The sequence below is a fragment of the Phodopus roborovskii genome, unplaced genomic scaffold (assembly GCF_943737965.1).
Source record: "Phodopus roborovskii unplaced genomic scaffold, PHOROB, whole genome shotgun sequence".
Classification (NCBI taxonomy): domain Eukaryota; kingdom Metazoa; phylum Chordata; class Mammalia; order Rodentia; family Cricetidae; genus Phodopus; species Phodopus roborovskii.
Window position 1 is genome coordinate 16,390,547 of NW_026126459.1, and position 14,065 is coordinate 16,404,611.

At 38.8% G+C, this 14,065-nt stretch overlaps 1 protein-coding gene and 1 non-coding gene across 2 annotated transcripts in view; both read left to right on the plus strand.

Annotated features, from left to right (window-relative positions):
- Window positions 1-14,065, plus strand: part of Pdzrn4 (PDZ domain containing ring finger 4) — a 149,035-nt gene that overhangs the window by 56,054 nt on the left and 78,916 nt on the right. The window lies entirely within an intron of this gene.
- Window positions 13,823-13,895, plus strand: Trnak-cuu (transfer RNA lysine (anticodon CUU)). Its single transcript has one exon. It is a non-coding gene; the product is annotated as a tRNA-Lys (tRNA).

A 14,065-nucleotide genomic window follows, 5' to 3' on the forward strand; every position in this document is an offset into this window, starting at 1 on the left:
TCCACCTGCACTTTGTCTCATCTCTAACAGCCTCATGCCACATATGTTCTAGGATGGGCCCTGAACATAGTATCTCATTCTAAATGTCTCATATTCAGTTTTATCTTTGACAACATTCTATTTTCTATCATTTTCAAAGATTTATTCCTTTTATGTGTATTGTATGTTTGTACATATGTGAATGTATGTACATATATGTTTATACATATATATAGATATACATGTATATGTATAATGCTCAAAAACACATACACATATATAACACATGTGTCCACTACTCACAAAGGCCAGAAGTAGAAGCCATATTTCTTAGTACTAGAGTTACAGGATGTTGTAAGCTGCCCAGTATGGGAGCAGGGAATGGAATCCAGGTCCTCTGGAAGAGAGACATACATTTTTTAAATGCTGAGCTATCTCTCCAGCCCTTTCATTTTTTAGTAATATGAGTTTGAGGGATTTGAGAGGAGGTTTGACATTGAGAAAAGGTGACCTGTAGATGTCAATGCTTTGAAACTCCCCACTGGACCTGACCTTTCTATAGCGGGTTCATATCACAGACTGAGTTCTAGCAGGTAACAGAGTATATTCAAGTGGCAGAATTGATTGCTATAAATTATTTAAACTTCCTGCCTCTTCTAGAATCATAGCAATTTGTTCAGATTTGGGCCTGTCCTCTCACATTAGTGTGAAATCCCTCTTCTTTAGACTCTAGGCTGGAGATGCCCCTGGTGAGGAACTGGACCATGCAAGTCCTTTTCAGTGTTACTTTACTTCTCTTGTTCTAAAGATACTACATATTCCACTTGGTAAAGTTTATATCCCACATGATATAGTTTAGAAGACGTTCTTAGAAAGCATATGGGAAGAGGGAGGGAGGGAGAGAAAAAGAGATAGGTGACAGATGATAGACAGATGTGATAGATAGGTGGATGGAAAGATGGATGGATAGATAGATAGATAGATAGATAGATAGATAGATAGATAGATAGATAGACAGACAGACAGATTTGTATTTATACTGGGTCATTTTCCTACTTAGCCAGGTGGATAATACTCAAAAGATCACAGAAGCAGGTATTTTTCAGGAGTATGTATTTTCTAAAAACAATGACTAAAATTAGAAGCCAACAAAAGATTCACTTCTATATAGAATGCATTTAAAGCTTTATGATCAACTTTCACAGCTCACATTCCTGCTCATTGTGGACCTAATGGGTCTGAATACAAATCCAAGGAATGCTGTATGGAAATCTGCTTATGTGATTGGACCCATAAGAATAAGATAAATGGGAGTATCCAACCACCCTTTCACAACCCTTTCAATATCTTCTCCCAACTGGACTTTGCTATGTTACCTAGCGTTAGCCAAGGCATATATTGCATCTCTCTATTTCCTTCCTAGTAATTTCTCTACTTCCTTCAGTTACTTTTAATCACAGCCTTCAGGGTTATTCTCTCAAATATAAATGAGACCATGCAGCTTTCAAAGGAAAGGTGTTGCAAACAAACTCCTAGGAAGGTATTTCCTGTAGAGAGCAATGGGATCCTCATTAGTCTCCTCTCCTGACTTCTCTGTATCCTCCACACAGTTCTCAGAGGATCTGCACTTCTATGCCTTCAACTCAGGGTTCCTTTCCTTTAATTTTGTAGCTTATAAATCTCTTCACTGTTCAAGAGCTATCTTCCAGGTCAAAGGATGGAGTGACACCATAGCACAGCCATAAATCTCCTTATCCCTTTGTTAACACTACCATTAAAATCTTTGCAATTTTATTCCAGGCTATGTATCTAAACTCAGAAATACAATATTTGAGATCCATAGAGAAGCAATAAACTAGACATAATTTTAGAATACATTTATGTACATAATATTCTTTGATCATATTTTCTCCCGTTACCCTCTCTTATTCCCTCACAAACCCTTTCTTCTGCCCAACAAGTTCACTCTCAACTTGCCTATCTTATTCTCCCATTGGTGGCCCAATGTCTTTGATTATGGTTGCCTACGTGAACATGGGGGGAGGGTATTTCCTTGAACAAGGATACCTGACCAGCACTATACCTGTAAGGATTATGGCCCCCTTTCCCTCAGCAGCTACTGACTACTGGTATCTCTTTGGAGTGTGGGAAAGTCTTCTGCACCCCTCCCTCACCATGATAGCATGCTAATGGTCACAGTCTTGTGCAGGTTTTGTCTAGGTTGGCATCACCACCACAAGTTGTGAGTAAAACGTTGTGGGATTTTGTTGTTGTTGCCAGAAACATTTTTCTTTTTTCTTTTTCTTTCTTTCTTTCTTTCTTTCTTTTCTTTTTTTTTTTTTTTTTTTTTTTTTTTTTTTTTTGACAAAATGGGAGAAATGAATTGCTCTGTTAAAACCTTTACCTACTAATAGCTTTTTAATGGGCTGTCTAATTGCAATGAAGTTGTGTTCTTTGTGAAAACTCTAAATTGATGTTAACACTATTTTCCTTGTTTGTGCTTTTTGCCTTTTCATCCTCAGACCTGTTTCACATGATGCTATGTCTCCAGCAGACTTTCTCATTAAGTTTGAGATAGTAGAATCTGATATGTCAAAGACTCAACAGTTAGGTTATTAATAACCACCTGCATGAGCTGTACATTATCTTGGGAAGTAAAAGGTCAGGGCATGGTGGTTATCCTATCATTTCATCAGTGGACTCCTCTCTATGGGGTTTCAGTCATTAGTCATTGCTCATAGAGCCACTTGAGATATAAAACGTCTTTTTGTAGGAATGAGAGAACTCCCACAATTAGCCACGGGGCAGCCATTTATCTTTTTAAACAGCTTAGCTTGGAGAAGAACAGGATTCTCAGTGATATTCACCAAATGAATTGTTATGACAGTGATAAACTTGGTGGTACCAATTTTGGAGTTTTGCCTATAGGGATGTGTGCTTACGCATGTGCATGCATGTTCTCATGTGCATAGAAGAGAGAAAATCAATTACAGGAGTGAGGATGTGTTTCTCTAAAGATATGCAAATTACCAGGGGTGCAGATGGCTCAGAAGTTCTGAGCACTTGCTACTCCTTCAGAGAACCCTGAGTTGGGTTTCCAGCATCCACTTGGGCAGCTTCATAACCTCTAGTTTTAGGGGATTCCACACTCTTCTCTGGCCTCAGATAACACCTAACACAAATGGTATATACACACACATTAATTTTAATCTTACCTTGAAAAACTTTAAAAGATGTGTGAAAACAGAAACAAGCTCAGTAGGAGGCTCTTCACCAGCCAATTCCTTATAATTATTTGGGAAATCAAAATGATTATAGCATAAATCCATTTTTAACTAATGATGAAATAGTATTTTTGAAGCAGTTCAATTTGATTTAACTTTTACCTATTACAAAGTTCCAAGGTGTCTGTTAATTCAGAGATTTGTGATTTGTCAATTTGCAGAGGATAGGTGCTGGTCAGTGCTCAGCCCTAAGTGGGACATCTACATACAGCCCCAACTTCACAAAGCACAGGGAACACCAGGGAACAGGAGATATATTGTACAAGCCAGTGGTCATATAGGACTGATATAAATTAGTGTGCTCATACGATCACAGCAGCTGTGGCTGCTTACGCTAAAACAGCAGAAGACCAAGCCAGTCAGCATCAGGACGGAGGAGGGGCTCGTGAGGAGGTAAGGTAATACCCCTAGCAGAGGAACTATAGCAGGTAATCACTGCTAAAAGAAGGAAAATCAATTTTCTTTAGCAGTTATGTTTGTTTTTTTGTTTTTCAAGACAGTGTGTTTCTTTACATAACCCTGGACTGGATGTCTTTGAACTAGCTCTGTAGATAGACCAGTCTGGCCTTGTACTCATGGAGATCCAACTGCCTCTTCCTCCTGAGTGCTGGGATTAAAGGTGTGTGCTGCCACAGGCTGTAGCAGGCTTATCCTTGGTAGATTCTGTGCCCCAGTGGATAGCCTTAGAGCCATACACATACGAGCAACAATAATTAAACTCAGTTTATTGTTTCTAAAAAAAAGACACAAACCCAGGAGGAAGTTGGAAGGGAAGGTGTTGGGGGTACATGCTCTCAATATATTATATACATGTTTGAATTTTTTAAAGAAAAAGTTCTAAGAAGCACACAAAGAATTGTCAAGTATCATTCTCTTACATTCCCAAATTTTGACATTGGTTAACATTGGCCTTAGATTCCTCACAATAGGTCATAAAGGTTGACTACTAGTAGTAAATAGGCTTGACTTGACTCCTAATGGAGTCACTATGGCCAGGTGATAGGAGCTACTTATCTTGGGCAGAATTTTGGAGAGACTCACAAGGCATAAATAATTAAATGGAAGATTTAGTGGTAGGAAAAAGTGAAGAGATGTTGGCAAATGAAGGAAGAAAAAGAAAAACTAGGGAAGAGCAATAAAAGGAAGTCTATCTGTTTGATTTTTAATTGATAAAGAATACTTGTACATATTTATGTGTTATAATGTGATTTTAGTATATATTTCACTGTGGAAAAACATATCGGTTGTGAAATACATTTTTTGGGGGGTAGTGAGTTCTTTCAGTATCTACTTACAGCTTAGGAATGTGCAATCCATTTTTATCGTGTGCCCCATATTATCTGACAGACTTGGAGAAGGTGATAGGAATAGTGAGATGCTCAGACAAAAGTCCTTTTTATCTATAGACCTGGAAGGTGAGCCAGAGATATGAGCAAAATCATAGCAAGCACTGGCAACCTAAAAGCTACACAGGAAAAAGAATGTCTCCTTATCATTGGGGAGACAGCCACATATAGGAAGAGGGATGCTTCCAGAGGCCATGTATAGGACTCAGAATGTGTTAAATCCCAAATGTGGCTACATGGAGCTTGGCAACTAGATAAGAAAAGGACAGAAGAAATGATTGATTCAAACATAAGGCAAAGAAAAACAAAACAAAGGAAAAAACAGTTGTGAAAGGTGTGGCCGTAAGAGGTTTTGGCAGCATGCTTATGGCCTGATTGATGGGCAGTTTTGAAAAGATCACAAAAGATTCTTTACATGTGAAAATGAAAGAAAAAAGTGAGCATTGGTTATATAGAAGAAATTCTGTCAGAGTGAACCCTGGGTAGGTCATGGAGCAGCAGGCTGGACCATTGTTGTGATGTTATGACTCCCTCACCCCCACCCCCTTGCAGAGTTTTGAGACCAGGTCTTACTAGGTAGCATAAGCCAAACTAGAACCTGCAACCTTCCTGCTTCAGCTTCCTGAATCATAATCTGTTAAAGTGTGTCAATATTGTTGGAAGTCTTCAATATGATTACATGTATCATTTCTTTTAGCTTACTCGGTTTTGTTAGGCTGTTGATATGTAGTGTTCTATTACTGTGAAAAGACATCATGACCATGGCAAATTTACAAACAAAAACATTTAATTGGAGCTGGCTTACAGTTTCAGGGGTTTAGTCCTGTTCTCATCATGTCAGGAAGTGTGATGGAGTGTAGGCAGACATGGTGCTAGGGAAGAAGTTGAGAGTTCTACATCAGGATCTGCAGTAGCAGGAAGAAGAGAGAGCCACTGGGCCTGATTTGAGCTTTTGAAGCCCCAAAGCCCATCCCCAGTGACACAATTCCTCAAACAGGGCCACACCTACTCCAAAAAGGCCATATCTCCTAAACTCTGCCAAGTGGTGCCACTCCCTAATGACCAAACATTCAAACATATGAGCCTGTGGGGGTCATTCTATTCCAACTACCACAGTGCTATACAAAGCACTTAGCAAGAGAGGACCCAAAACTGTCACAAGTTATAACTTAGGCAATGGTGTGTATTTGGGGTAGCATACAAGTCCAGAGCATTCAGCAGACCCTCAACTGTTGACAGAGAGTCTGCTGCCAACACACCATTACTCTTTTCTGCACACAAAGGACCCAAATCAGTGGACAGAACAGTGTCAGGAATTTGCACTCAACTTTAGTAAGAGGAGTTCTCATGGAACCAACATACTAAAGTTTGGAAAATGGAAAACAGTACATGCTGAAATTATTTCAAACTAATTTGATAATTATGCCATAGTATTTTAATAAATGGAGGTTTCAAGTTATTTTGAATTATTTTGATACCAACCATTTTAATAGGAGTTGGAGAATCACTTCCCATTTCTGTGGCACATCACTGCAGCATGATTTGTAGCATCTCTCCAGTTAGCAAGTAGAGAGTTTAATATCAGAAAAATAAGTACTTTCACTTTTGAGCCTCAGGCAAAATTAATGAGCACCAGTTAGGAACAAATGTAGAAGGGCCCCATAAGTTAACCAGATGAAGCATCATGTCCAAACAGAATTATAACACTCTATCCATTTATATTTTCGATCTGAAATTGGGTCATAGCTGCACATAACCCTTGGTATCCATACTTCCCTTATTTTTTTTAATTGTTGAGACAGGATCTTTCTATGTAACCCTGGCTGTCTTGGAACATGTTATGTATACCAGGTTTGTCTCATACTTACAGAGAGCCACCTGCCTCTGCCTTCCAAGTGCTGGCATCAAACACTGTTACCACATGCAGCTTATTAAGTAGTCTTACATTTATTCTCTCTTGGAAGATATAGATGCTTAGAAACCTTTATTTTTCTTAAGAGGTAAGGAGGAGTAAAAACTCTGATCAGCCCCAGATAGCTAATTCTAGAACTGGCCACTCAACTGGCAACTTATTTGAACTCAAAACTAGGGAGCAAACTGTTTCCCTGGGTGTTCAAGAGAATTGTGTATGTGGCTGGATGTGGAGGAAAAGTCAGAGAAGCAGCTTGTATCCAAATGGAGACAACTGGCCCCTGGGAAATGACACAAGTAGCTAGTTTTTGCCATGCATCCAAAACTGTAGGTGAGTATTAAACAGCAGGTCTGTCAAATGTTACCATAATATAGTTTATATATGAAAAGCTGCCTCCTTTCCTTAAATTCACAGGTTGCTGTGGATTAATTAGTCCATCTGCCACAACAAATGAATTCACACATTGTTTGCACAGGCTGATGGAAAGTGATTTTTATTTTTATCCACTTAAGACTGCGCCACCAATATAAAGAAAAAAATAATAACTTTTTAAAACATGACACATATTTCATATATTTAAAACCTTAGGTATGTTTATTACAAGCCATCACTCAGATTTATAATCTTAGAACTATTTATCAATGTAGAACTGACTGGGGGAAGAACTTCATGCAATCAGACATTAGCATCCCATCGTATGTGCTCATTTGGGTAATCAGAATATATACTTGATTCAGTTAAGACTATTCACTCATATCCAGCATCCAATTTAGCTTTCCTGAGTATATCCCCCCGCCATCACATAACCCCATGCTAGTATCTAGTCCACCTGTGGATAATTCTGTGCCATTATTTAAGCTACATGTGCATACCCCTGTCCAACTATCTCGTCTTCTTGATGATAGCCCCATTCAACTATTTTGTGTGCATAAAGATAGCTCCATGCTTCTATTTGTCCTGAAACTTTATGCTTGGCATCTCTCCCTCCTCTTTGCCTTGGCCTTTCTGGTACCCTATTTTTTCTTTTTTATGATGTGTAGGCTTTCCCACTTACCTTGAATCCAAGTGGCTTATATACCTTTTCAGGTCACAGTCTTCACTCTCTGAGATGGTCAGCCTGTTATCCAATGTGAACTAAGCCAATGTTGGTGGTTGTGTTGTAATTGAAATGAAATTACTTCTTTGAAACAGAACTGTGGTATGCTCGAGATACCCTTATCAAAATTCTAGCTATTATAGTGACAGATGCATTTGTATAATTTGCTTTATGGCTCTTGATTTCTCACTCACTCCATCTCAAATTCCTTTACAGAAGTTCTCTTTTCTATAGCATGCTTGATTCAAACTGTAACCTCTATTGCTTGAAGACTTTTAGCTCTGACCTGTGACTTGGAATATTTTAAAATTCACACCTTTTCATCAGTTTTGTTCCCAAGCCTCTCTGTCCCTTTTGTCTTCCCAAAAACAGTTTTCCTATTTCTAGCAATGAAAGATTGCCATGTTTATACTGCATGTCAGAGTTAATGTTATACTCAGGTAGATACCTTTTATAGAGGGCTCCTCTACCTCCTGTCCTAAATTACAAAACAAACAAGCACTGAGTATTGTCCATACAAAACCACATTTAAGATTGAACTATAGAAGGATCTGAAAAGAAAGGGGGAAGAGGACATGACGATATTTCAAAATCATAAGGGCAGGATTCATGAAACACCAAACTCCTGATGGCTAAAAAAACAAACAAACAAACAAAAACAAAAAACCCTCCCTACTTTAAAAACTAGTCATATAACTAATTATTATTACTGATTTGCTGCACAATTTCACCACAGAGTTAATGTTAGATATTCCTCCAATAGTGTTCCTCCTAGCCCTACCTGCAGATAACTGAGCAAGACAACTGTCAGAAAAATCCTAATTCATCTATCCTTGCCCTACCTGCAGATAACTGAGCAAGACAACTGTCAGAAAAATCCTAATTTATCTATTCTTCTGTTGTGAAAGCCATAATTTATAAAATTGTGACCTTTTGGAAGGCTAACAATATGTTGATGAACTCCAAGTGAAGTGAAAAAATGTGTTTAGTATTGGTAGTCTTTGCATTTTCTAGGAGCTCACATGGGGCATCGGAGCCTTTAAAGGTCAGAGAACTCCTTACTTTGAGAGATATTAAATGACTTATGAAAATAGAGGTCAGGCATATGGTAAGTGACAGAAAAGAACACTACCCAACGGGGAAGTAAGAGATTTGATATTTCATTGACTGTCCTTTTTAAAGATTATATTGGACTGTTCTTAGAGCAAAGAATTAAATTTGCATATAAATGCCACAATTGTGAATGAATAGGTGTATAGGTCATAGAAAAAACAGTAACCGATCTTACTGTATAAATGTTAATATTGGCATACACTGAATGTTGCCATGAGAACTAGTGGGTATTTTTACAACCTAAAATACTTTTCAGTAAATTTTATGTTTCTGAAGATTTTATTATTCAGACTAAAATTGTTGAAATTAACCTTAGCACATAGGTACACATGGAATGATTATGGAAAGAAGCCAATTTTTAATATATTTAATTTTTAGAGAGTTTTATACAACTAAGAGTTGTACTTTCCATTATATCGATACCCACTTTGCCACTATCCAACTTCCCTGGAATCCCCATAACACATCCCTTCACAACTTTACACCTTCATTTTCGTTTTTAACACACTGAGTCTGTATGCAGACATGCATCCACTAGGGCTTTGGAAGCTTACCTGTGACCACATCCCCAAGGAAAACTGACTCTCTCTTCCCAATAGCCATGAAATGCCAATTGCTTCCTAGCTAGGGGTGGGTCCTGAGCCCCTCCTCTATCCATGCTGGAATTGTGATTGACTTGACCTTGAAAAACTCCTATGCTGGTAAGCAAGTACAGCTGCTTCAGTTTGTGAATGCAATGGCCATGTCTTATCCAGGACAGACAGCATTTTGCATGGCTCCTTCCCTCTCCTAGATCTGACATTCTTTATGTCCCTTCTTCCTGGATGTAGGGTTGGTATTTATAGCTAAGCACTCATAGGCATTTATTCTCAGCACTTTGAGGAGTTATGTTCCTCTATATTAATTAGTGTTCACTATTAAAAGAAGCCTCTCTAAGCAAGATTGAGGACAGCCCAGGTCTATGGGCCCAAATTTAAATATTTAGATGGCAGTTTGACAACCATGGCCAGTCAGCAGTAAAATAGTATATTTCTTCCCAGGGACTATGACCCGTCAAACATAGACTTTATCAGGTTTACAGTTGTACAGTTTCATACATAAATACTCTCCTAAGGAACAGGCTTCAAACTCAATCAGAAGGTACCATTAGGCACATTCTTACTAGAAGGTCGGTATTGAGTCATGTGGCATCTACCTGTGGGCAAGACCATTGATGTTTTTTCCTCCCCATGTGAATATCACACCCCTGGAGGCCAAAAGACTATGTTAGACCCTCTGGAACTGGAGTTACAGTTGATTATGATCTGCCATGTGGGTGCTAGGAACTGAACCTGGGTCCTCTGTGGGAACCTAGAGGCGCGAGCTGATGCAGAGCCTATAGAGGAGTGCTGCCTACTGGTTTGTTTAGTCTGCTTTCTTATATATGCTAGGACCACCTACCCAGGGTTGGCACCACCCAAAATGGGATGAACCCTCATGTATTAGTCACTAAGAAAGTGTACATAGATTTGCCTACATCCCCATGTTATGGATGCATTTACTTGAGAATCTATGTTCTCGTGTAACTCTAGACTGTGTCATTGACCAAAACCTAGCCAGCACAATGTATCATAGCATTTCTCTCTGGCTGATTTCAAGAACCTATTTTTGTTCTGTTTAGGTATCACTTAATGGTAGATTGTGTTTTGGTTTTTCTTGTTTGTTTCCTAATGTCTCCTGTATTTAGATTAGTACCTCTTTTCTTCACTCTGGGGAATGATCTGTTTCCTTATGCCTTTAGAACAAGATTACACTTCTATGTCTAATAAACTCAGGTTTGTTCTTTTCAGAGTGTTACAGTGTTACTTGACTGGAATGCTCACAGATACCTTACTACCATTATTATATCTTTGTCCTTATTAGATTATTCAATTTCTTCTACCACATATTCAAGCTTCAATATTCTGTCCTCTCTTTAATGTATTCCAGTAATGAGATTTTGGAGAGTTTCTTTTTGTTTTATATACCAAACACAGTTTCTCCTTCTTCCTCTTCTCCAGTTCCCTCCCCTCACCTCCTTTCTACACCCCCCCCCCCATCTAATTCTCCTCAGTCTCCATTCAGAAGGAGTAAGGTCTCCCTTGGGAATCAACAAAGCATGTCATATCAAGTTGAGACTGGACCAGGTTCCTCCCCCCTGTATCAAGGCTAAACAAGGCATCTACCATGGGGAATAAGTTCCAAAGAGCCAGCTCATGCATCAGGAAAAGGTCCTGGTCCCATTGCTAGGGACTCCACAAAAGATCAAGCTACACAACTGTCACACAGATGAAGAGGGCCTATGCTGGTCCCACGCTGGCTCCTTAGCTGTCTGTCCAGAGTCTGTGAAGTCCTGTCAGAGGTCTCTGTGGATTTTCCCATCATAATCTTGCTTCCCTTGCTCATATAATCCCCCACCCTCTTTTCTACTAGACTCCCAGGGCTCAGCCCTGTGCTTGGCTGTGGATCTCTGCATTTGCTTCCACCAGGTACTAGATGAAGGTTCTATAATGACAATTAGGGTAGTCACTAATCTGATTACAGGGGAAAGCCAATTCATGCACCCTCTCCACTTTTGGTAGGAGTCTTAGCTGCAGTCATCCTGTGGGTTCCTGGGAGTTTCCTGGCACCAGGCTTCTCCCTAAACCCATAATGGCACCCTCTATCTCTTTCATTACTCTTCCCTCTATCCCACCCTCAACTAGATCATCCTGATCCCTCATGTTCCCATCCCCCACCTCCAGTTTACCCAGGAGATCTCATCTATTTCCTCTTCATGGTGAGATTCATGTGTCTCTCTTAGGGTCCCTCTTATTACCTAGCTTCTTTGGGGCTGTGGATTGTACCCTGGTTATCATTTGCTTTACATCTAATATCTACTTATGAGTGAGTATATACTGTGTTAGTCTCTCTGGGTCTGGGATACATCACTTAGAATGATATTTTTTTTCTAGTTCCACTCATTAACCTGTTTTAATTTGAATTACTGTGATTTTTATTGCCAGTATTTCAAACTTAATTTTCTCCAATATTTCTGTCTTTTTTGTTGAATTCCTCTTTCATATCATCCCTATTCTGCATTATTTCATTAAGCTCTTTGCTCACTTCTTTGAACATACTTATAATCATTATTTTGAGTTTTCTAGGTTTTCATTGAACTCATACTAATAACTTTTTTATAGGAGTTATATTGTGTTAGTTTTGGGGGAAGGGTTACACATATTATTTCATTGATTGGTTTAGTTTTTTTGTATCAACTACATTTATTTCAGTTGAAGTATTTGCAATTGTCAAATAATATTTGAATGTAGTAAAGTTGAATGCATTGTTCAGAAAATAATTCCTTATTTCAGGAGCCCAGGGTGCATGGTACAATCTCTGGATTATTCCCTAAGTACAATATTAACTCAGAGAGCAATTCCACGTGACACCACAACTATTCAAATATCATACCAATCAATTAATAACAATGACCCTTTTGACTTCAATAACTGTAACGTGTACTGTTTTTCTGCCTGCCGCCTCCCGGTCTTGTCCCACCGCCATGCCGCCAAATAATACACAGAGACTCTGTATTTGATACAATACTGTTGGCCCGGTTACTTGTTTCTTATCGGCTAGCTCTGCCTTAATTATTAACCCATTTCTGCTGCTCTATGTATTTCTCTTACCGGGGAGCCGGCGGCATACTGCTTTCTTCAGACTCTCCATCTTGACTCCTCCTTCCTACTTCCTATTTCCTCCTTGTCTCCTAGTCCCTCCTATCTTCCTTTCCTATTGGCCAACAGTGCTTTATTATTAACCAGTATGAGAAACATATACAGAATGACATCTCCCATCATCTCCTCTTTTCTGTCTAAATAAAAAGAAGGGTTTTAACCTTAACATAGCAAAATATATCACATAACAGTTATCCAATAAGAATCACAGTTAACAATATTTAGTCCATTAACATTTAGCAAGACTAAAAGAAACTATTCTATCATCTATCCTATATTTGTGAATCTAAAGTCCTATATGTAACTTATCTTTAAACCTAACTAAGGAAAACTATAACCATAACTATTTGTCTTCAACTCTTTCAAAGACCACAGAAGGATAATATATAAACTCTACAAATGACAGAGACAACTCACTGCCTGGTCACCCGAAGTTCTTTTGTAATCTTCCATCTTCAGCCCATAGGCCATAGTGTGTCTGGCAGACTCTTCAGCAAAGCAGGAAACTTTAAACTGTCTTCTTGGCAGTTTGTCAGTCACTTTTCTCTGTGTCCTGCATACTGTCTGACAGACTCTTCCATGAAGCAGAACTCTGTAGCAATGTCCATCTTGAATCAGCAGTCACTTTTCTGTGGGTCCTGCATGTCCAGTTTATACAGCATAAAGTCAAACATTCCAGACAAGAGCAGTATCTTTGTCCAAATGGCTAGTCTTGCCATATTGGAAGTAAACTCCATCACGAGTTTCTTCAATGTCCATCTTCATCTTCCTTTTTGATGCAGGTGGTGTTACCAGGAGCATTTATGTCTCATTGTCGAGAAAAACCCTAAACCATTTTAAATGCCATATTCTGTAGGTCTTTGAAAGATTTGAAGAATTCCTATCTATCTCAAATACATCTCTATATATCTAGAAAACCTAACTCACCTAGCTATAAGTTTTTAATATTATAGGTAACTATCTAAAATCTGTACTAAATTATACATTACATTTCTAAATGAGCTATACAAACAAGAGGAGAAATATACATATGACAAAATTGACCTTAAATTGTATCAATAAATGAAAATCCCTTCCAAAACAAAGTATTCATATCTATACCATAATTCCCTTTTTACCTTTAAAAAGAATTGGCTGTGATCATTAACCATTTATAACCAAATCCATTTAAATGAAAACAAACATTTATAAATATTTGGGAATTTGGGCGTCGTTCTTTCCAAACTACTTCCTGCTGATAGGGGGCGCTGTCATGAGGGATTCTAAGAAGATGCAGAAATCCTGACTGTAGTCTGCAAGGCTGCCTTGTTTAAGCTGTTTTGAACGTTGGATCACCAGCGACTCTGTTTCAGGGGGCCCGGCTAGCTCAGTCGGTAGAGCATGAGACTCTTAATCTCAGGGTCGTGGGTTCGAGCCCCACGTTGGGCGCCATTTGTAACGTGTACTGTTTTTCTGCCTGCCGCCTCCCGGTCTTGTCCCACCGCCATGCCGCCAAATAATACACAGAGACTCTGTATTTGATACAATACTGTTGGCCCGGTTACTTGTTTCTTATCGGCTAGCTCTGCCTTAATTATTAACCCATTTCTGCTGCTCTA